Genomic DNA, 24,668 nt, shown 5'->3' with positions numbered 1-24,668 from the left:
AATTCTGAGCCTAGTCTCACTGAAGCCAACTGGTCCTTTATTGGTAATATTCCTGCATTAATATTTCTTTTATTTTCTATTCAAAACAAAACAAATGTCCCCACAATCAATCAAAACAACCAGCCTCTTTGTTCATCTCCCCTACCTGGCCCACGTGTACGAATTAGGGTTATCATTGCAGGATTACTTTTTTGTCAGCTTCACCACACCCTTCAGTTTTTTTCCACTCCATAACTTATTCATTTTTTTCCCCTTAGCAGGTTAATTATATTTTTTTCATAAATGTAGATTAAAATAAGGATCTGCGGCACATTAAATATAATGTTAAAACATTGAACAGGATGTGTCATTAAAATGCCAGTTAATCTGTTTTGCCCGGAGCTGTGATGTGTTCCAGAATATAATGCTCTTTTGTTGGGTAATTCTCTTTAAGAATTTAACAAGCATATAAGTTTTTTGTCTTGATGTAAAATGTGCAGCTGGTATTTTGCCATGTTATTAAATACGGATTAGAAATAGCATTGAGGTATTTAAACTATAATTCTTGTAACAGGATAAATAGCTAATAGCATTTAGTTTGTTGATTGTGTACTTGTGACCTGGATATGGTCAAGTCAACACAAATACAGACAAAAACTATGTTGCTTGCTATAAATCATGGAGAATGGATATTCAGGTTTTGAACTATATGGGGTAAAAACACCAGACCCTTTAATCCAGTGATCTATATATGGGTACAGAATTTTGAAATGTTGACAGACCCACAGATTGCTAGCTATGTGCCATTTCAGAGCACTCATTTTTCTGCGGCTGTCATTGCCTATATTTGTGTAGGTTTTGAAATCTAAGAATACAGCCAGGTGAAAAGAATAGTTAAGCAAGCAACTTTGTGTGGTTCTTAAAATGAACACATCTTTCTTTTCCAGGAGGTATATTTTGGCAGCAGTTAAAAGCAGATTGAAACAGGTGGTGTTCCTCTCTCAGCAGCTAAGAAGGGAGAAATGGGGAAGCAATGCTTACCACATCAGGGAGAAGAAGGTTTTATTGGTGCCACCACTCTAATGTTAACACCTGCTTCTGTGAGCCGATGGATTGAATTTTCAGCTGTGTAAGGAAATTAGGTGCATATTTTCCACAAAAATGTAGTGCTTCTCTTTTGAATGATTCATATAGTTCATAGTCATAAAGGAACATTATGATTAATTGATTAGTTAGTATCACCTTCTATCTAACATAGGACTTAGAACTCCACCGTAATTGTGCTTGGAAGTAGAGCACATCTTCTTAATAAATCCAGTTGTGTTTTAAAATCATCTGTGTTGAGTGATAAAAGACTAGATCGCCTACATAGCTTTGGAAAAAATCTTAATCATGGTGCTTAACACATACACATGCTTACAGAATCCATTGTAATATCTGTTCAAAACGGTCATTGAAATGAATGCTGGCTTATGACAGGACCTAGAACAAGCATAGTTAACATGACGTACAAAGTCCTTTTGTAATTAAACTATACTTGTGAGTTTGGCAATAATACTTACAGGCAAATTAATATAAGGTTATTGCCTTTAAAATAATACGTGTTTCTTGCCGATTTTCTAAATACAGTCATAACATCGTCTTTGGAAAAATAATCATGATTTGTTTAATACAGGAGTTGTCTGTAAAAGAATAATGGAAGCGTGTACGTTATGAATGGGAGAAAGGTATTTTATTTGCAGCCAGGATAGTTAAAGCAGCTGCAAGACAGAGTAATTTAATTACAAACTTTTGATTTCTGGATCCAAGGGGTAGTCAGTTACATATTACTGATTACTTCACTCTTACAGTTTGCTCAGTCTGTACCAGCCCATAGAAAACACACTGAAGAGTTTACACTCTCAGAACAACAGAACAATCCATCCTCACAGCAGCTAGACTTGGGGAAGACATCTGTGCGCTGCAGAGTATGGAATTTGTCTCAAATCATTCTTTGGCAACACAGTTGGCTTGTCTTCCCCTTGCAGAATGAGAAGTGCTTTCATGGTGGCTCTTGTAGTCCTGTTGTTCCCAAAACTCTGGCAGAATGACTTCATTGGAGTTGTTCTGCCTAGTTTCCTCTGGCTGTGTCTGTGCCCCCCACCCCGCCACCTCTTTTGGCTGCGAACCGCCATTAAAGGGAGGGAGACTGCATAAAATGGACTTCAGACCTATGCTGAGTTACCTTTGTGAGTAATCTCACTGAGTGGTGGAAGAATGATGGAGACGGACTGATTCCCAGAATGCATCTTGACCCTATAGGTACCTGAGCCATGCTAGTACTGCCATAAAGGCAGCTTGATTACCCCTTTTCCCCAATATAGCAAACGAGAAGTCTTGTTGTGAAGGGAGTCTTCTGAAAATATAGCTGCTAGGGATTATCTGGGTTTCAGTTACTTATAAATAATTAGTAACTTATTTATATCTTGGTCAGAGAAGCAGCAGTTGACTGTGTATTGCTTACTTGTGCATCATGGGCAATGTTGGATTTCATCAAATAGTAGGAGGTGCCCACATTTGCTTAGTTTGACCTCCCATCATGAGAGAGAAACAGGAGTTACCTCTTTAGTCACCGTAGGACTCAAGACGATTTCCATGCAAATTCTGCATGTTCACTAACAGACTGTATACTGTTGTTGACCCTTTTTGAGCTGAGCAGCCAATCAAAGGTTGGGGCTCTGAAGATGCTCCAGCTGGAAGTAGAATTGGTTGAAGTGTGATATGTTTTTGATGGAATATGGTTTGTTTATAAAGAACATAAAAACTCCTGATCTCTGAACATAGAAAGAATCAAGAACAAAAGGAATAATTTTGTCACTTATAGCCCCTAAGTTTCTTAGCCAACACCAGTCCCCACCCCCGCAACACACCAGTTACATGTGTAGACTTGAGGCTACTGCTTTACTTTTTGTGTCTGATGTGTTCTTGCCTCTTCCCAGTTTGTGTGATTCATCTTTTCCATCTCAACAGTACTCAGTCTTCAGTGCGTGGGTGGGTTCTTGTCTTAGGCAGGGCCATTCATAAGGTTTACGTACCCTACACAGGGTGGGATGAGCTGCTGGGCAGGTGAAGGGCAGGGAGACATTAGTTCAGGATGACAGGATGCTGCAATGCCCCACATTTTATGTGAGTTCCTGGCTGCTGCTGGCCCTGGGCTGGGGCCCTGGCTGTTTGCCTGGGGGTCTGTCATTGGCCTCACGCCTACCTGCAACCCCATCTCCCAGCCCTATTCAGGTTCAACCCTCCCTGAGACCTGGCTCTGCTCCCAGCCCCAGCAAGGTGGAGTGGGTGAGTGGCAGCTGGGCACAACCAGCAGGATGGGGGAAGGGGGATGGCTTCCCTTTGGGGGAAGGGGATGGCTACTAGAACCAGCACTGCCCATGCCTTGCCATCCCTCCCAGTGGTGGTGGTGGCCCTAGACATACACAACACAGCTGCTGAAGGTGCCACAGTTGCCTATTCTGTATAGTCCTAAGGATGGTCCTGGTCTTAGATGGAGGCTTATGCCTATGGGTATGTTAATTAAATGGCAAGTTCACACCAGAAGGTTTCATATCACAGTACTATAGCTAGCATGGACTCATTACTCAGGCTAAATCTACACTTAAAACATCATAGTACTATGCCTTCTTTTCTCTAAATGTCCATCCAACTCATAACAAGGCCCCTATCCTGCCTTGGAATTTGCTAGTGTGGCTCTCTGTGCCAGTGCAGAGTAAGTCGGGTCTGTACTAGCAGATCCCAACATACAATTTATATACCAGATTCTCAGTAACTGCCAGTCATATTTATAGATCCTGGCTTTTGTACTTCATTTGAGAGAGAGAGAGAGAGAGAGACAGAGAGCTGCATACATTTGATTTGAAAATAAATGGTTGTTTGAAATACTTTCAATAACATAAAAATCCAGCCAACCCTCTTACTCCTAAAATGTTTTAAACCGACAGCAAGTTGGTTTTGACAGCTCGAGCTCGAGTTTCACAATGAATTTAAAATTTCAGTATTTTCTCATATATGGAATTCAAGGACAACATCTAAGGCTGCTTGAAGGAGCTTAATAAAAAGGAACAGAATCTGCATAGGGACTTTGCTCCAAAATGAAGGCTGAAACCTGTTATTGTTTAATATACAATCAATTATAGAATTAATATTGAAAGTTACCCTTGTATGGGGATCCTAATGGAAGTAAAGCTACAAGGTGGGTGACCTGAGGAAAAGCTTTGTGTAGCTCATAATCTCGTGTCTCTGGCCAACAGAAGTTAGTCCGGCAAGGATATGCCTTCACCCACCTACTCTACCAGCCTAGAAATCTCACAGCTACAGCAACAGTGCATACAATGGAAGATGTTCATTTTAGAACCCCACTAGGTGGCATCAAAACAATTTGACAAAATTTACCTGGCAGCTTATGCCCTAAGCCCCTGGCCTAAATGGACGTTTTACATGCAGAAAAAATTAAGTTGCTTGCCTCTGCCTCACAAAAAACTTCAGTCTGCCCATGATATCACACAAATGATAAGCCTGTATGATGTTATTCTGATGATCACGATGTGTTACTAACATGCATTGTATTTGCAGCCATGTGAACCAAATCAATTTCTAGTTATATTCTATATACCTGTAGGAGTATGGTAAATTTTGCAATTTGGGATGGTAAAGTACTATCGCTACATACATAAATAATACTGCATCAAACATCCACAAATGGCATATAGTTTTATACATGCAGAACTAACTGTATTTCACATGTTTGTATCAGTATCTGTTATAGTAATTTATATTTAATATCACCAAAAAGCTGAAATAAAAAATTACAACTTAGAATGATTGTTGATATGAGAAATATGTACAATATATTTTGACATGGTAGTATAAGTTCCTAGTTAATTTAAAATCTTCTGTAGTATAGAAGCACATAATATAACTCAAGCTCATATAGGACTCTTTCCACAAAAAAAAAAAAAATCTTTGTTCCAGGAATAATAGTAGAGTGTGTGATTTGTATTTTCCTTTCCTTTCCCTCTGATATTTATCATTAGTGTTTCTGTATGTCTGTAATAAAGATAGGCCAGGAAGGGGCTGGCAAAGGTTCTAAGCAGAAATATTGCAGAAAAACAGTGTGTGCATCTTTAGGAATAATACTGTCTTATTCTAATAAAATTTCATACACACAATTACACGAAGTTACCGTTTTTGTGACTCTTTACTTTTTGTAATGTGGTGCAATATCAGAAATCAATGCACTTTGCACCAGCATAAATAAGGACCAGAAAATGCTTTCAGCTTTTCAAAAGTCTCATTATGAGAAGCAAACAGAATGGTCTGATGGTAGGGACGCTGCTCTAAAACCACAATAGCGATTGAATACAAGTGAAGCAGAAGGCCATTGATTCAGGTCCACCAACTGGGGTGTGTGTGTGTGTGTGTATGTGGCAAAGTGAGAAGTTGCCCATGGGCTTGGAGTTGTAAAGGGGCCTGAAGCTCCAGCTACTGCTGCTGCTATTTTGGCAGTGGCGGCTGGGATTCCTGGCCCCTTTGAACTTCTGTGATAGTGTTGCTCTTGCTGGGCTTGACCCCATCCCTTTCAAATTGCAGATCCGGTCCCCCCTCCCATCTTGCCCCTTCATGTTGATGGTGGGGGTCCGAATCCCACTCTGCCACCAGATGTCACAGCATGTGGGGGTCACCAGGCCCAGCACCCTGTCTGCAGTCAGGAGTGACTCACACAGCAGGTAGAACAGAAGGGTTTATGAGTTGACAGGGACACAGTGTAGATCAGCATTGTCAGTACAACAACCAGAAAGAGTCGGTACAATCCATTTTGGGGAGCGGGGTGCCCCGAGGGGGCCCCCTGAGCCAGGACCTTGGCCCCCCTTTGTCTGTCACCCCCAGCCCGGGCTAACTGCCTTCCAACTCCCAGTTCCAATTCAAAATGGCCAAGCCCCTCCTCCCTCCTTTGTCTTGTTTCCTGGGTAACAAAGGGGTCACCTGGTAGCTCACATTGCCACTATGCACTGATGCTGCCTAGAGGGATTTAGAGAAAGTGCAGGGAACAACAGGGTGTCAGGAAACACATGCAATCTAAGCAGGGGAATAAAATTCCCCACACACTCCACTTCATCACATCCTGAGCCCGCAGCAAGTGTCAGGGTAATTGCATATTAGCCATTTTCCTTTGGTGATAAGGAGATAAGAGTAACTAGAATATCATTATTAAGAAGTTTGACCAGAATTTCTTTTCAAAAAGAATGTAACATATGTTCATAAAACAAACCGGCAGTTGTGTAGCACTTTAAAGACTAACAAAATAATTTTCTTAGGTGATGAACTTTTGTGGGGCAGACCCACTTAGATCTGGAAATATGGCCGTGTATGGTCATGTTTTCCTAAAGGGTGCTATGACTTGGAAAAATGTGGAAGTATTGATAGGAGCCCTATATGAAAAAGTAGAGAATTGTCACTTTGGTATCTGTAAGGAAGATTACACAAAACGTTGTGTAACAGTTACGGTTTAAAATAAAACACACAGAAGAATTGCAGTCAGTGTGTGAACTAAAAAGTAGGGGGATAGATGCAGCCATGGCACTCTCAAGTTAGACAGTCCTCTTCTCCCATCAAGTGATAAGTTCCTCTCCACTTTCTGGATGAATTCCCCAGCCAGGCACCAGCCTCCTCCTCCAACATCAGATTCTTCTACCTCCTGCAGCCTTTTTTTATCAGGCACTTATGGGAGATAATGCTGCCTGTATCATTTGCCATGTCACCTGAAGGTGAGAGCAGGCTTTTGCATGCAGGCCTGCTGATGGGGAGCCAATGCCATGGATGGGTTAGTCTCAGGGCCAGTTTGGAGATGTCAGGTTAAGCCTGGGGAGGGGGGGTGGGGGCACGTTTGGGGCTGAGAGGGGTTAAGCCTAGGGATGGGGGATGGGTTTGTGGGTTTGGAGGTAAATCTTGGGAATGGAGGACAGATCTGAGGGCTGAGGTGAGTAAAGCCTGGAGATGGGGGACAGATTTGGGGGCTGAGGATGGTAGATACTGGGAATGGGGTTCCACAAAATTCTTTCAAGTTTAAAAAGGTTTTGTGATCAAAGAAAATGGGGAAACACTGTGTTAGAAAATAAAAAACAACACACTGGGGCAGATCAAAGTCCCACCTAGCCCAGTGTCTTGTTTTCTGACAGGTTAATGCCAGGAGCCTCACAGGGAATGAACAGAACAGGTGAGAACGGGAAACAAGATTGAATTAATTGTCCCATATTACTTATTTCCAGCTTCTGGCAAACAGAGGCTAGGGACACCATCCTTGCCCATCTTGGCTAATAGCCATTGATGGATCTATTCTCTATGCATTTTTCTAGTTTTTTCCTGTTATAGTCTTGGTCTTTACAACATCCTCTGGAAGAGAGTTCTGCAGGTTGTGTGTGTTGTGTGAAGAAATACTTCCTTTGTTTTAAGCCTGCTCTCTCTTAATTTCACCTGGTGAGTCCTAGTTCTTGTGTTATGAGGAGTAAATAACACTTCCTTGTTTACTTTCTCCATACCCATTATGATTTTACAGATCTCTATCATACTGCTCTTAGTTGTCTCTTTTCTAAGCTGAAGATTCCCTGTCTCATTAACCTCTTATATATGTTCTGTATGTAACCCCCATGCTTACTGGGTGTGGCTCACTGCCCCATGGCACTTAGGCCACTTATGGAGAGAAGGCCTGTGTCTTCTCTACAGCCTGACCTTAGAGGCAGAAAGCTTTTAGCTCAAGCTGTAGAGGTTCTTCACTGTACTCCAGAGGTGCCAGGTTCGGTTCTGCGTGTTGGAAGTTACACATGCATCTAATAGTTTTTGATGTTTTTTCTGTACCTTTTCCACTTTCAGTGTATCTGTTCAGAGATGTGGTGATCACATATGCACACAGTATTCAAGATGTGGTTGTACATACTTATATAGCAGTGAAGTTATATTTTCTGTCTTAATGTCTATCCTTTTCCAAAAGATTCTCAACATTTTGTTAGGTTTTAGAACTGCTTCTGTTTTCAGAGAACTCTCCACAGTGACTCGAAGATCTCTTTCTTGAGTGGTAACAGCTTAGTTAGTCCCCATAATTTTATAAGTGTAGCTGGGGATTATTATTTTCCAATGCACATTGCTTTGCATTTATCAGCATTGACTTTCACCTGTCATTTTGTTGTCCAATAAGGTGACCCGAGGTCCAGGTTTTATGGGGTGCTCTCTCTTTTATAGGCACCTAGTACCACCAATCTCCTCTCCTGATTTTTCACACATGGTATCTGGTACTATCTAGTCACCCAGTTTTGTGAGATCCCTTTGGAACCCTTTGCAATCTGCCTGGAACTTAACTTTCTTGAGTAGTTTTGTATCATCTGCAATTTTTGCCACCTCACTCTTTACCTTTTCCAGATCATTTATGAATATGAGTTTATGAATATGTTGAATCGAGCTTTTTTCCATATAATCATCTGGGGACACCACTACAGGTTCAACCTCCCTGGTCTGGCACCCTTGGGACCTGAGCAGTGCTGGACCAGGGTGGTCAATTCTGCCCTCCTGCTGGCCTCAGTCCCTGCTCCTGGGCTCCCCGCCTGCTACTTCCTGACCCCTTCGTCCCCTCCTGCAGGCTCCCCATCCATTGGCTCCTGCCCCCTCCCCCCCGCCACAGCTTCCTTGTGCCGCAGCTTCCTGCCTGGCCCCAGCCCCGGCAGCTTTCTGCTCAGCCCTGGCTGTAGATTCCTGTGGCCGTGGCTTCCTGCCCAAGCCTGGGGATGAGCTGCCGTAAGCCACCACTCCCACAACTGGCTGGCCTGCTTACCAGCAAGGGCCACTGCTCCCTTCTGTGGCTGCCCTGGCCTGGGCTCCTGACACTGTTCTGTCTGGCCCCTCCTCCTCTCAGCCTGGTTCTCTCTGGTCCTGCAAGATCCATGGTCCTGTCAGACAATAGATGTTGCCAGATGAGAGAATGCTGGATTTGGGAATTTCAACCTGTATTTATCTCTCTCCCCATTCTGAAAACTAACCATTTATTCCTACTGTTTGTTTCCTATATTTTAGCCTATTATTGGTCCTGTTATCTTGTGAAAGCTTACTTTACATCTTTGAAATCTTTTTACAGTGCAAATATTTGTAATCAAAGTAATAATGTAAAGTGAGCACTATACACTTTGTTTTCTGTGAGATAAATGAAATTAATAGATTTGAAAATATAAACATTCAAGAATATTCATAATAAATTTAACGTGGTATTCTATTATTGTTGAACAGTGCGATAAAAGCTTCAATTAATCATGACTTTTTAAATCTAGCAAATAATTGCTGCTTTTAAAAGAATTATTTCATATCTCTGGTTAGATGTTTGAACAAAACAAAACAAAGCATAGCACAACAAAACAAACAACCGCCCCAGCAGAAATAAAATTTCATCCCCAGGCATTGGTTAAATGCATAGAAAATTGTAGCTCAGTAGTTGAAAGTTTCAGAAAAATATGAGTGACTGAAATCTGAGGGTTCTAACAGCAGCTGTTACAGAACTTTAGCTGCAGTAATTTCTGTAGTCATGCAACTACATAACACATGGCAGTCCTAACTACTGGGTCATAAGAAAAATTATTTATTTTTTTTGTACTGTATAATATTTGAGCTCACTTATAATATTTTTCATCTGTAGATCTCAAAATCCTTCACATAGGACGTCAAGATGAGCTCCCATTTTACAGACTGGGAAACTGAGGCACAGGGACAGATATGGTTTGCCGTAGCTCATCTAACAAAGTAGTGTCAGAGTAGTGCCCTAATCAGCAGGCCGCACTGTCTAGTAAAAGACCCAGGTTGAAAGCTTAAAACATGATTACACCCTGCTGCACGAACTTAAAAACAAGAGGAAAGAATGGAGCAAGGATCTTCTCCCTTCACTTTGGACCTTTTTGCTAACCCCATACACAAAGCAAAAAATGGGAGAGTAGAACAGTAGAAAAGCTAATAAAAATAGTAGCACATTGGTTAATCCTGCCATTAAGGAAGGGCTCGTGATTACAAATATCAATGATCAAATGACACTGTCACAATATAGAGATCAATGTCTAGAAGAGGACTTAGTGAAAGCTTTTATGCGGGCTTTAATATTTTCCTTATTTGCAGCAGTGATCTTTATAAATGCTTGATTATGAACTCATTAAGCCTCGACATTACTAGGAAAGATATACTTACTTGGCGACCCACCATAATTAGAACATGAATGCCATTTGTTCAAAACAGTAACTGGAATCATTTATTTAATAGCAGAATAACATAAAAACAGCTGTAAACTTAGCTGCGTGAATTAGCACACCCTCATGGGGCAAAACTGACAGATATTAGGCTAGGCTAGTGTCTCATTAGTCACAGCAATTTTCAGGTAGAAGGCGACTTGCAGTACCACCTGGTATTCTTTCTATATTTACATGGATACTAAAATGTATGGCTGCTTGGAAAAATTCCATCTGCTATTTTCTGTGGACCAAAATAAATAAATAAGTAAAATAAAGATAGCAAAATTTCCCTTTCCTCACCAGTATGTCACAGAGACAGCGAAATTGAGAGATGCATTCAGTTCTCTTGGGGCTCATGCAATATTCCCAGAGTTAACAGAAAGGTTTATATGCTGCCTCATTGAAATCAATGACAAACTGGTCCCTAAAGGAGGCTGTGAGAAAGTGTTGTGAAGTTCTGCATGCACACCAAACAGAGTTTGTAAATGCTATTAGTCTGGGCAGATGTACCAGAAACTTGCATCTGACGAAGCGGGTCTTTGCTCATGCAAGCTTATGCTCCAAAATATCTGTTAGTCTATAAGGTGCCGCAGGACTTCTTGTTGTTTTTGAAGATACAGACTAACATGGCTACCTCTCTGATACTTGTTAGAATAAGCTACTGTACAAGGTACGGAGCCATACAATTCTTTTAACTTTGATATTAAGTATGATGACATTTAATTTTTGGGGAAGAAGCTTAAACAACATTGCATTAGCATTTTACCAAGGGTGATGACATATCACTTTCTGTGGTTTGGTTGCTCTGGAAGCTGTGGTGTGTGTGGAGTTCGTGTTGGCTGGGGGAAGGAAAAGGAGCCTGCAATGTCATCATCATCATCCATAACAGTGGGCTCTGCGCCCTTTGGTGTCTGATGCCTATCTCACTATTTCCTTCCATCTTTCCCTGTCCAGTGCAGAGTGGCTTAGTTTCTCTAGACTAGCTTCGCACCAATCTACTATATCATCTATCCATTCTCTGTGGGGTCTGCCTCTCCTGTTCCAACCCTCCATTATGCCCAATACTAGGGTCTTGATTTTTCATTCATCATTTGTTCTGCAAATATGTCCAAATAGTTGTAGCTTCCGTTTTATAACCTTCTGCAGCAGGTTCTCTTTCGGCTGTAACTTCCTATATAATTCCTCATTGGTGACCTTCTGCATCCATCCTATTCTCAGAATCTTTCTATAACAACTCCTTTCGAATCTTTCGTTATCACCCATGTCTCACATCCGTACAACATGCTAATGAATACACACATTTTCAAGACGCTCAGCTTCGTTCTTAAGCTAATTGCTTTGCTTTTTCAAATCTTATCCATTGCCTTCAAACTCGCTCTTACTTTCGCTATTCTAGTCGCTATTTCCTTCTAACAGTCTAGATCATACATTATGTTGCTCCCCAGATATGTGAACTTCTCTACATTTTCTAGTTCAATACCATCGACATTGATCTTTCTTCCTATTTCCTTATCTCCGAATACCATAGTTTTTGTTTTATCGATGTTCATAATCAGTCTGTACCGCCTCCCTTCTTTGTTTAACACCTGCACCATTTTTGCTAGCTTCTCCTCATCTTCCTCAGTGATAACTATATCATCCGCGAACCTCACGTTGTTAATTCTTTTCCCATGCACAGATATCCCTTCTACCTCTTCCTTGATCTTGTCCATCGCTCTCTCCAGATGTGGGATGAAGATACTTGGTGATATTGGATTTCCTTGTCTCGTATCTCTACTTGTTTTAAATCAACTTCCTAACGCCGCGCATGTTCTCACCACTGCCTCTGCATTGTCATTGATATTCTTCAACAACCATATCTGTCTGCTATCCACTCCATATGACTCCAACACCACCCAAGTCACTTTCTGATCTATACTGTCAAATGCCTTTTGAAAATCAACGAAGCAAGTGTATACGTTCTTGTTCTTTTGTTGCGCTTTCTCCACTATCAGTCTTAGTGCCAATATCTGCTGTATGGTGCTTCTATCTTTTCTGAACCCTGCTTGCTTGTCTGCTATATGTTCTTCTATCTGTGATCTTAATCTCTCAGTCAGTATCATCATCAGCACCTTACCTAGATGACTCATTAGGGCAATCATTTTGTAGTTCTTGCACTCCAATGTACTTCCTTTCTTGGGTATTGTCACTAGTACAGATCTTGTCCATTCCTTAGGCGCCTTCCCTTTTTTCCATGCTATATTACAAAGTCGGTGTATTTCCTAAATCTTACTTTCTCCGCTGTATTTGATCATCTCTCCTGTGATCTTATCATTTCCAGGGCTCTTGTTGTTCTTTAGGCATTTCTGTGCTTTTTCTACTTCTTCCTTCGAATTCTTGGTCTTGCTCTTGATGCTTAGGGGAGATATCTCTTTCAATTCTTCAGTCAGTCTCGCTGAGACGCGCAGGTCCAACTGTGCTTTGTACAGATCTGTGCAATATCTCGTCCATCTCTGCACAATCTTTTCCCTGTTCATGAGTACTTCGTTCTCATTTTTGATCGTCATCTGCTTTTGTTGCCATTTCCTATTAATGTTCCTGATGGTCTTATACACCTCCCTGGACTTACATTCGCTGTAATACCTCTCTCTACCTCTCTATATTGCTCCTCTAACCATTTCTCCTTATCCTTTCTGGCTGCTTTCATTACCTCATTGCATTTCATCCTATATTGCTGTTCTGCCATCTCACAAACATCTCTTCTGATCTTCAACGCTCTTTTCTCTTGAACCAACTTCAGTGTCTCCTGGGTAATCTACTTCTTATTGATCTCTTCTTTTTCCGGAACAGCCTGCTCAATTGCCTCTTCTATAGCAATGGCTATCCCTGCGACTCTCTTATCTAGGCCTTTCTCTGTGGCAATATTCTTAATCTTCTCTTCGAGCGCTGTTCTGTATGCATTCCCTGTTTCTTCCTCACATAGCCTTGCTACGTCTCTTCTTTTCTTAAACTGTCTTATATTTTCTTTTGAGTTTTATCTTGATGTTTGCGATCACTAGACTGTGGTCTGTGTCTATATCTGCTCCTTGCAAAGTTCGTCACTGCTGTACTGATGATATCCATCTACTTATCAAAATCATATCTATCATGTTCTTGGACTTCCTGTCATTTGATTGCCATGTTCACTTCCTACAGTGCTTCCGTTGGAATCTCATGTTGCAGATCACCATCTCATGCTCTGTAGCAAACTCTAGCAATTTCTCACCTTGTTCGTTTCTTTCTACATATCCAAACCTTCCCATGACTCTCTCCCAACCTGCATTATCTGTTCCAACCTTCGCATTCCAATCTCCTCTGATGAGCAACACATCTTTCTTCGGTATCTCCTGCACCGTCATTGTCAAGTCTGTATAGAATAGCTCAATCTCTTCCTCTGTACTGTCCAACATGGGTGCATACACTTGAATGACAGATGTTGAAGGGTTTTGCTTTGAATCTCACTACCATCATTCTTGTACTCTCTGGTTTGTATCCTAATAATGCTCTTCTAGCTGTTTTGCTAAGAAGGAATCCAACTCCTGCTTCGTGCTTTGTTTAGTTTCCTGACCAAATGACTTTGCGACCACATATCTTTCCTGATGCCGTCCAATGCATCTCTGCCAGTCCAAGTATATCACATTGGTATCTCTCCATCTCCTTCTGAAGCAGCTCTAATTTTCCAGTTGCCCACAGTGTTCAGACATTCCATGTTCCACTGGATAGCATATGTGTTAGCTGTAATTTTCTTTTGGGAACCAACTTATCGACCCAACCTCGATTGCTCGATTGGTATCGCGGACCTTGTTTATCTGGGTGACGTCCGAGCTGGCATCTTTTAACATTTAATTGTACTGGGATCAGATTTCATTCGTATTGTTGTTGGATGGTCAGCACATTGACACACATCTGACAAACCCTCCTCCTTCATCCAGGCTTGGGACTGGCATGGAGCTCACAGTGGCTTTGTGACAGAGTTGCCTGCAATGTGTTGACCTTAATTAGAGAAATTAAAACCAGAATAATTAAAACTCAAAACCTATTTTTCAAACTGTTTACATTTCCAAGACATTTAAAGCTTGTATAATTCACTGGCAATATTTTATCCTTTATCTTAACCATTTCCATATTATTTGAAGTACATCTCTCATTGGCACTTGCCAGCTATTTGATTGATGTAAAGGAGAAAAAGGAAAGAGATATGCTGTTTGTTATCTTATTCATAATCAGTTACAAAATAGACAAATGGGAAAAACAGTATTATTTCCATCAATCAAGATGACGTCTCCAGGACATAATTTTTTTTAATCATTAACACATTTCCCTTATAAATATCATCATCACATCATAGAACTGGAGGTCATTGAGTCCATTAGCCTGCTAAACCCAGGGTTGTAAGTTCAATCCTTGAGGGGGCCATTTAGGGATCTGGGATAAATACATTTAAAAAAAATCTGTCAGGGATGGTGACAGGCCCTGATGTGAGGGCAGGAGACTGGACTTGATGACCTCTGAAGGTCCCTTCCAGTTCAATGAGATAGGTATATCTCCATATATATAATATAAATGTCATCCTGGTGGCTTTCATAGTGGTCCCAAACACTGCCTATCCCGAAGCCAACTGATAACTATTTTGTTGGTAGACTATTTGTCATTCCAGTTCTATAAGCAATTGATGGACTCATTGTCTACTTTGCTTCTGCATTTTTCATGGTAACATGTCTGTCTTTATCTGGATCCCTGACTCCACCTTATGGAAGGTTACACAGAAGAGCAGGATGGAAGCTGCTCTTCTGTGAAATTTGCTGTTACCAAAGTGATGGAAGAAACAACAAACTGACTATCTATATTCCCTCAGTTTGAGCAGTAAAAGTTAGGAGGCAAACTGTCAACTTTTTGGTCAGTGGAAATTGGTATAGTACCATGAAAACAAGTTCATTCCACTGTGATGGTTGATCACTTAACAATCTGTTCTTTGGTCTGTTCCTCTCAGCCTGACGAGGAGATTTCTTTTGCTGTCAAGCCTGAGTCAGTATCAGATTGTTTGGAAAGGAATAAGTATCTGAATTGCTTTGCAGGAGAGAAAGCCCTTGTTTCTTCAAGGTGCATCAATTTACTATAATTTGAGATTATTTTGTAATGTTATTTTTATTCTGTGTAAATCAAATTCCCTTGTCATAGACACACACCTTCTTTTGATAGGCTTACATGCCTTTTTTACTTTGTTTCTTAGCACTATCTGTAAAATTTTAAAATTCCATTTTCATTTCATTTTGAAATACCACTCTTGATCATTGTCTAGTAGCAGGAGCAGGTGTGGTGATGTTTTGTGGAATATTTCAGATATACTTGTACACAGATAACTAACTTCTGACCCACGATCCAAAATAAAATAAAAATTAACTGACTTGTACACCATGCTCACAACTTTCTCTGCACTATCTGCAAACATGTATCTCTAGAAGAGCCACGCTGTCCTACATGCTAGCCACATACAGCTGTTTGGCCAGCTGAGTGTGGCTAGTTGGCTTGAACAATAAATATTTTTTCCAAAAAATGTGGCTAGTTCGCTGTAGCAATAGCAACTATAGTAGCTACTTTTCCAGAACAGGTTAGACGCCATAGCTCTAGGGACATTAATAGTTCTGTTTTCAGGTCCTGACTTATCAGTTTTTTATAGAAAACAGTGGCTAGTCCTGGCTGCTGTAAATCATGGCAAACTACTTACTTGAAGGAGCTCACAGCCAGTTGAGCATGTTAAATGAAAACCAGCTTGGGTGGGCAGATAGATACCCGTGAATCCATCCTGAGGCTGTTCTACAATAGCACCCCTCTCTAGCGAGAACTTGAGAATGAGAGTTTAGAAGACTGCTATGTAAATTTGTATTATAGGATTTACATCCTATTTAACTAATGCTTCCAAACAAAATTCACCATGGTTTTATGGTGTTGTTTATCAACTTGATGATAACCTTTATAAATGCTAATGCATCCTAGTACTGGAGCATAACCTCACCTAGAAGTTAGGTGTGCTAGTGACTCCTGTCTTGTTTTTGTAAAACCCTCATATGATAGATATGGCAATGTCTTGTCATTTCCTTGAAGACCCTTCAAAATTGAGTCTAAACGTTTTTGAGTTTACTATATTAAAAATGCAAAGTTTATATATTATTGAGGGATTGTACTTAACTTCTCTTGGGAGGAGACATAGCCAATGTAAACCGTGGGAAGTGTTATGAGATGCCAAGAACTATAGTGAATAATGGGCCAGACAAGAATGAACTTTTGGGGGTAAACAGAGTTAAGAGGGAATCTCTAGCAGTAGGTGAATGCAAGATTTAACTTGCTCTAGTAATGCAAAAAAGCAAGCCTTCTGAAGTGGTGCATTGAATATTATTTGTCCCCAGAATCTGAAGATCAAAGGCCCAAGCTGTATAAAGGAAAGAGGACATATCTACACTACAAACTTGTGCCGACACAAATTACGGTGACATAAAGCCACCATAGTTAATATATATTGCTTGTGCATGTGCATACTTGGCTTCCTGCATTGGCATGGCTCATGTTCACCCAGCCAGAACGCATGTGGTGCTACGCAGTGCACAGTTGATGGCATCCCAGTTTGCAATTCATGACCATGTTGCACACTGTCTTTGGGAAGTTTTAGCAGTGCCTGGAGAAATTAGTCACACAGAGGTGACCAGAAGTAAGGGCTCACTTCCCAATGTGCAGTTTTCTCCACATGCGATCATCTCTATCCCATAAATTTTGTGCCTTTTAAAAATATCCCTTGAACCTGCATAATGCTCCTCGCTGTTCACATGCTTCTGTTAGAGATGGAAGTCTGCATTAGTCTGTGATTTTTGTGAGCACTAAAAGCACAGGATGCACAATGGATTTATTTGATCTACTTCTTTACTGCTCTTGGCACTACATCTCAGTTTATGATGTAATATTTTTTACTGTATTTTTGTGTACTGCTGTTACCATGAATCATAACTTGTTAAAAGCCCATGTAATTATTTAGAAAACATTATGTTAACATGGAGTCTGTTTTTCAAAGTTATGGCTATGATTTGAATTTTGTTCATTAGTATATAAAAATATTAGTTATGTGCTGAAAAGCACCTTTTTAGAACACACATTTTAAAAGAAACATTATTGTTCATCAAGAACACAGGTGTTTGAGGAGGGTCTCAACCAGAGTTTCCAAAACTAATTTGGCCTCTGAACACTTTTGGGCTTGGAATATATTGATGGAATACATACATGCTGGTCAGGGGAGGGGTTGGGCCTGGTGGCGTTTCATACCAAAAAATTGCCACACATAATGCTCCAAAATTGATTTAAAAGAGTTAGCTTTTTTAGGTATCTTTTATTTTACAAAGAACAAAAAATAACAGGAGAAAATCATTTGAATGAACAACTAATACCCTCCTGATAGGAGGAAGGTTAGCCATTCTATTATTAAGTATAAAAATTAAAAATTAAGCACAAATCCACAACAAAACGTCCATATAACAGCCATAAGAAGGATGGTTAGTGCTATTCTTTTGTATCCAAATAGAAAGTACAATATTATTCAAAAAAGGACTGTCCTCCTGTAAAGCTTAAAAGACATTTTTATGAAAGAGAAATGCAAAACCAGTTGGGTATGGACAAATAGTTTAAAATGTGTATTTTATAAATTTGGGTTTTATTTTAGAAAACAAGCAAATAAAAATAAGTAAGATTTGGTAGGTTTTTTTAATGGGAAGAGTGTTTCTTCCTCGAGTGTCCCCGTGGGTGCTCCACAATAGGTGTCGGGCTCGCCCCGGCGCCGCAGGTCGGATCTTTCCAGCAGTTTCTGCCGGACTGCGCATGCGCCGGCGCGCGCCGCTCCCTTGCGCGCTCCCGGCCACGTGCGCGATCCGGTCCCCGCCAGTTCCTCTTTAACCGCCATCGGCTGCAGACGGAATCCACTCAGGCTACGGCCAGAGTTAGCGTATTTAATGTTTTTAAAGTGTTTAGAGTTTCTTTTTCAGTCTTTTAGCTTAAGTTAGCTTGTTATTGTTTTCAAAAAAAAAAAAAGAGAGTAAAAAGTAAAGTTTTACAGCCTTAGTAGCAAGCAGAGCAGCGGAGGCCCAGGGACGTAAGGCCATTAGGCCTCCTGCTGCGGCAGGCTGAGTCTGAGAGGGGAACAGGCACAGAGAAGGTGCTAAGTACCCTATTAACAACTCAAGACTCACCACAATGTCCTCTTCAGGATTCAAAAAGTGTGAGTCATGTCGCAAAGCGATGCTGGCCTCTGATGGGCACAGTCAGTGCATTAGGTGCCTCGGGGAATCTCATGTCACCCAGAAATGCTCCTTCTGCGCAAAGCTCACAGCCAGAGCAAGCGAGGACAGAGAGATGTGGCTGAAAATGCTGCTCTTTGACAAGGCTCTCCAGCCAGATGCGCCGGAGCGGCCTCAGCAAGAGGGACCCCCAGGGGCCCATAAAAGGAAAGCTGCTTCCCTAACCCCATCAGCGCAAAAACGGAGGAAGCTTTCACCAACCCGATCCCTGCCGGCAGCCACAGCGAGCGGGACGGGTGGAGCGCATAGCCCCCAGCCGCAGTCACAGCTGAGTGGCGGCGGCGCGGAGACGCATGTGGCAGAGTCTGAGCCTCCGATAATCAAACAGCCGCCTCGCACCATGGGCAGGGCGGCGGCCAGGCAAGCGCCAGAACCGGCGGCACCGCAGCGAGCGGCACCAACCCCCGGGGAACCGGCGGTGCAGAGCTCGCAGGCACGCAGCCTGCAGGCACCGGGGGAGACCACCCGCGTGGCACCTCAGCGGAGTGTGCCGAGCGCAGCGCAGACAGCAGGGCCGAGATCCCCGACGCGGAAAGGGGCGGAGCCAGCCCCACAGGGGAGGGGAAAGGCAGCACAGAAAACCCGGCACCGCAGCCCTTCTCCAGACAGGGCTGCAGGGCTACTCGCTCTAAGCCCTCCACTTATGCTGCGGACTCCAACGAGGCAGCAGGGGTCACCTCCAGTATACCCTGAGACCCCATCCCCGTTCCTACAGCCAGCATCACCATGGCTCGGACCACCATCGCCCTTCCTGGGCTTTGAACCCCTGGAGTACTGCCACAAATCAGTCTCTCCATTATCTCAATCACCCAGACGATCTCGCTCCCCCAGACGCAGGGGGTATGTGCCTCGAGAGTGGTCCAGGTCTCCATCTCAGGAACAGTGCCCATGTTGCCATGGTCGCCCCTATCACATGGGGCATAGACACCATAGGCATACCCCCAGGGACAGATCCCCCCGGATGGTTCAATATCCCCGAGGGCAATCGCGGACGGGGACGGAAACGCAGATATCTCAGGGGGAGTTGATTCTGGAACCCCGAGATTTTCCCTCGCAAGCATCTAGCGAGAGGATGTATCCCCGTCAACAGGACCCAGAGGGGTCCAGAGAGGCTTACCTTAGCGGTTCCTCGCTATCTTCCCCTGACGAGGCCACGGCCCCAGGGGACGTCCCTCCTCCGGACGATCTCAAACAGTTCCAAGAGCTGTTTAAAAGGGTGGCCTTCACGCAAGGCATCCAAACAGCAGAGGTGCAGGAGAAACACCATAAGCTCCTTAAAAACCTGAGACCTCCGGCCCCTTCCAAAATAGCTATTCCGCTTGATGAAGCAATCATGGAGTCCGCCACCACAATATGGCAGACCCCTGCGTCCACTCCGCCTATAAACAAGAGAGCGGATAAGAAGTACTTTGTCTCGGCGAAGGGCATGGAGTTCCTGTTCAACCACCCGCAACCAAATTCTCTGGTGGTGGAATCGTCTCAACAGAGGTTGAAAACTTCTCAGTACAAGACGGGGGGAATGGACAAAGATGCCAAGAAACTAGAGTTGTTCGGCAGAAAGGTCTACTCCTCCTCTACCCTACTGTTGAGAATGGCGAATTACGCAGCGCATCTAGCGAACCATAATTTCGACAACTACTCCAGGCTGACTTCTCTCATGGACTCGCTTCCAGAGGACAAGAAGCCGGTGCTCAAGGCCATTGTGCAGGAGGGCTACGCAGCCTCGAGGACAGGAGTTCAGATCACCCTAGACGTAGCGGATACGGCAGCACGCTCAACAGCTACAGCAGTGGTCATGCGCAGGGAGTCCTGGCTCCAGACATCGGGTATCCCGAGGGATCTGCAGGCGAAGATCGTTGATCTCCCCTTTGACACGCAGAAGCTGTTTGCTGAATCAACCGACTCGGTCCTTCATTCCAGTAAAGATTCAAGAGCTACTCTCAGGACCTTGGGGATTTACACCCCTCCATACAGAAAGAAAAAGTATTACCCCCAACAAAGACGATACCAGTATCAACCACAGCGTCCCCAGTACCACAGGGGCTACGAGCAAGGGTGACATCAACAGCACCAACAGTACAGAACTCCCAGGCGACGTTCCCAACAGAGCCATGCGTCCTCGGGGCAGGGCCAAAGGCCACAAGTTTGACACACAGATCGAGGGCTGCACTATCACTACCATCGCGCAATGTCATCCGAAGCTACTATTCCACCATCTCCTCCGACTATTCTACGACCAGTGGCAAAAGATCACCACAGACAAATGGGTACTGGAGATCATAGCCACGGGTTACGCGATTCCCTTCCAGTTGCTCCCACCGCCATGACCTCCACCCAGACCCCACCTAAAGGACGCCTCCCACGAAGTGAGACTCAGGCAGGAGGTAGACCATCTTATGCTTATAGGGGCAGTGGAAAGAGTGCCGGAGCAACTCCGAGGGAAAGGGTTCTACTCAAGATACTTTCTCACAGAGAAAAAGACAGGAGGCTGGAGGCCCATCCTAGATCTTCGAGGCCTCAACCAGTACTTGCACAAGCAACGCTTTTGGATGATCACAGTCGCCTCTATACTTATGGCACTGGAAGATGGAGATTGGTTAGCAGCCCTCGACTTACAAGACGCGTATTTCCACATAACTATTCACCCGGCTTACAGGCGTTTTCTCCGGTTTATGGTAGGCAAAGAACATTTTCAGTACAAGGTTCTGCCGTTCGGCCTCTCCTCGGCCCCCAGAGTCTTCACCAAGACCTTGGCAGTGGTGTCAGCCTACCTGCACAGACAGGGGGTGTTTATATTCCCATATCTGGACGACTGCCTACTGAAAGGGGCCTCGAAGGAGGAGGTACTTCGCATGATACGCGTCACAGCAGACACGTTCTCTTCGCTGGGCCTGGTCATCAATCTGGCAAAATCAAAGATAGACCCCACACAGGACATAGAGTTCATAGGGGCACGTATAAATTCCATCACAGCAAGGGTTTATCTACCAGATGCCCGCTTTCGTGCCATTGGTTCCCTCGTGCAAGCCATCACCTTCAGCCCTACGGTGCCGGTTCTGATGTGCTTACAGCTGCTGGGCCACATGGCAGCAGCAACGTTTGTGGTACAGAATGCCCGATTGCATATGCGCAGCATGCAGCACTGGCTGGCGAGCGTCTACAAACCGGCAGCACACACCGTCCACAGGGTGGTGTCGCCCACGACAGAGGTGTGCAGATCCCTGCAATGGTGGGTGAACCCCAAGAACATGCTAACAGGGGTGCCCTTTCACCAACCACAAATATCTGTTTTTCTCACTAGCGACGCCTCCCACATAGGGTGGGGAGCACACATGGGCGAAAAGGTGACGCAAGGACTGTGGTCCTCCACGGAACAGTCACTGCACATAAATATACTGGAGCTCAGAGCAGTGTTCAACGCCTGCAAACACTTTCGAGACCATATACAAGGCAAAGTGGTCGGGATCAGTACAGACAATACCTCCACCATGTTTTATATAAATCGGCAAGGAGGAGGTCGGTCCCGTGCCTTATGTGCGGAAGCAGTCCGATTGTGGAACTGGTGCATCGCCAACAATGTAACCTTGAAAGCCTCGTATTTACCAGGTGCTCACAACGTGCAGGCAGACCAGCTGAGCAGGCGCTTCGCACTCACACACGAGTGGCAGATCCGTTCCGATCTGCTACGACCGATTTTTCACGCATGGGGATTTCCCCAGATAGACCTGTTTGCCACTCAACACAACAAGAAGTGCCCACAATACTGCTCCAGGGCAGGACTGGGACGGGGGCCCCTGGGGGATGCATTTGCGGTCTCGTGGAGGGGCCCCCTGCTCTACGCATTTCCTCCCACAGTGCTTATCCACAAAGTCTTGCAGAAAGCCAGGAGAGAGAAAGCCCGAACGATCCGAGTAGTCCCAACATGGGATCGACAGCAACGGTTCCCCTTACTCCTGCGCATGTCGGACCGTCCACCGATGCCCCTCCCGGTGGCGCCGGATCTGCTCATGCAAGCCCAGGGGTCCATAGTGCATCCACACCCCCGAGGCCTGCGACTGCAAGCATGGTTAATCCATGGCTCAGCTCCCTAGAGAGCACGTGTACGGAGGGAGTGCAACAAGTCCTAGAAAGTAGCAGGAGGACTTCCACCAGGAAGACCTATAAGCAAAAATGGACTCGATTCACTGCATGGTGTTCTACCAAGCAATTAGCCCCCCTTGCTGTGCCTATACCGGTAATACTTTAGTATTTACTGGACCTCAAGAGAGGCGGACTCTCCCTATCCTCGTTGAAGGTCCACCTTGCCGCTATATCGGCTTTCAGACATGAAGAGGAAGGGCACACGGTGTTTGCCCATCCCATGGTTACCAGGTTCCTCAAAGGGCTGGTAAACCTATACCCACCTTGGAAACTGCTTCCACCTTCGTGGAGCTTGGACCTGGTGCTTAATGCGCTAACGGGACCACCGTTTGAACCCTTAGCCACGGTTTCCCTCCGTCTCCTTACGATAAAGATGACCTTCCTTCTTGCAATCACGTCAGCTTGCAGGGTGAGCGAGCTTGTGGCAGTTATGGCAACGCCACCCTGCACAGTATTTTCCAAGGAGGCAGTAACCTTACGGCTGCATCCAGCCTTTGTTCCCAAAGTTTCTTCAGAGTTTCATATTAACGAACCTATAGTTTTACCCTCGTTTTATCCAAAGCCTCATAACTCCAACAAAGAGGCGCGCCTACACCTCCTGGACGTGAGGAAGGTGCTGGCTTTCTATATAGACAGGATTAAGTCCTTCCGGAAAACGGATAGACTCCTAGCCTCTCTCTCACTCCCAAATCAAAAGGAGAAGGTCTCTCTTCGCAGAGAATCTCGCAGCACATCGTATCCTGCATAAAAATGTGCTATGAACTTAGAAAGACTCCTTTACTGGCCCCGCCTAGGGCTTACTCCACTAGGGCGGTGGCGGCATCAACAGCCTTTTTCAAGGACATTGCGCTAAAAGACATTTGCAGAGCGGCGACCTGGTCATCCTATGACACCTTCACCAAGCATTATGCCCTTCACAGGGTATTCCAAGAGGACACCCGTCTCTCGACAGCGGTCCTCTCGGAGACAAGCTGCACAGAAACCGATTACCCACCTCTTATCTTGGGTTACTGCTGGGTAGTCACCTATCGTGGAGCACCCACGGGGACACTCGAGGAAGAAAGAGAAGTTATTCACCGTAGTAACGATGGTTCTTCGAGATGTGTCCCCGTGGGTGCTCCACCACCCGCCCATCCTCCCCGCTTCGGATCTCTGTTTAGTATTTTTCAGGAGCATCCAAAGCAGTTGGTCAAGGAACTGGCGGGGACCGGATCGCGCACGTGGCCGGGAGCGCTCAAGGGAGCGGCGCACGCTGGTGCATGCGCGGTCCGGCAGAAACTGCTGGAAAGATCCAACCTGCGGTGCCGGGGCGAGCCCGACACCTATTGTGGAGCACCCACGGGGACACATCTCGAAGAACCATCGTTACTACAGTGAGTAACTTCTCTTTTTGCAACTTTTGACCACAAATCTGTTTGATATTAGGAATGATGCTGGAGAGTTGGATCCTCATATCAAGTGCAACATCACGTGATTTCTCTGAATATGACCCATGCTGAAACCATCTGAATAGACTCTGATTGTTTAAGCACAAGTCGCACAATAACTATACTGTTAGTAATGTGTTATAAATACGAATATACCTACATCTAAATACTATTCAAATAACTTAGTATTTTTCATACACACATCATTTCATATTTAATATTTTAGAAGGAAACACATCCCTAGCATCAACATTTGTTCACGGAACACCTATTCACGTGGCACAGAACGCCAGTGTTCCGCAGAACACAGTTTGGGAAACCCTGGTGTGCAGAACCATTGTAGACAACTATTTCATTGTAAGTAGTTAATGTGAGTTGCACATGCTCACACAAGAATTCATTAGCACTCTCTTCAGGAGTAGTCGGGCAGTGCTTGACCCCTACTGTGCCTTGGTCCCTGCCCCACGGGATTGCTT

General features: G+C 44.0%; 1 protein-coding gene across 2 annotated transcripts in view; it reads left to right on the top strand.

The window, feature by feature from the left end:
• The window catches only part of CLIC6 (chloride intracellular channel 6), a 56,391-nt gene that overhangs the window by 15,980 nt on the left and 15,743 nt on the right, over window positions 1–24,668 (top strand). The window lies entirely within an intron of this gene.

The sequence above is a fragment of the Carettochelys insculpta genome, chromosome 1 (genome assembly GCF_033958435.1).
Source record: "Carettochelys insculpta isolate YL-2023 chromosome 1, ASM3395843v1, whole genome shotgun sequence".
In the NCBI taxonomy this organism is placed as follows: Eukaryota; Metazoa; Chordata; order Testudines; family Carettochelyidae; genus Carettochelys; species Carettochelys insculpta.
The sequence above is the reverse complement of the archived record's forward strand: the minus strand, read 5'-3'. Positions and strand labels throughout refer to the sequence as shown.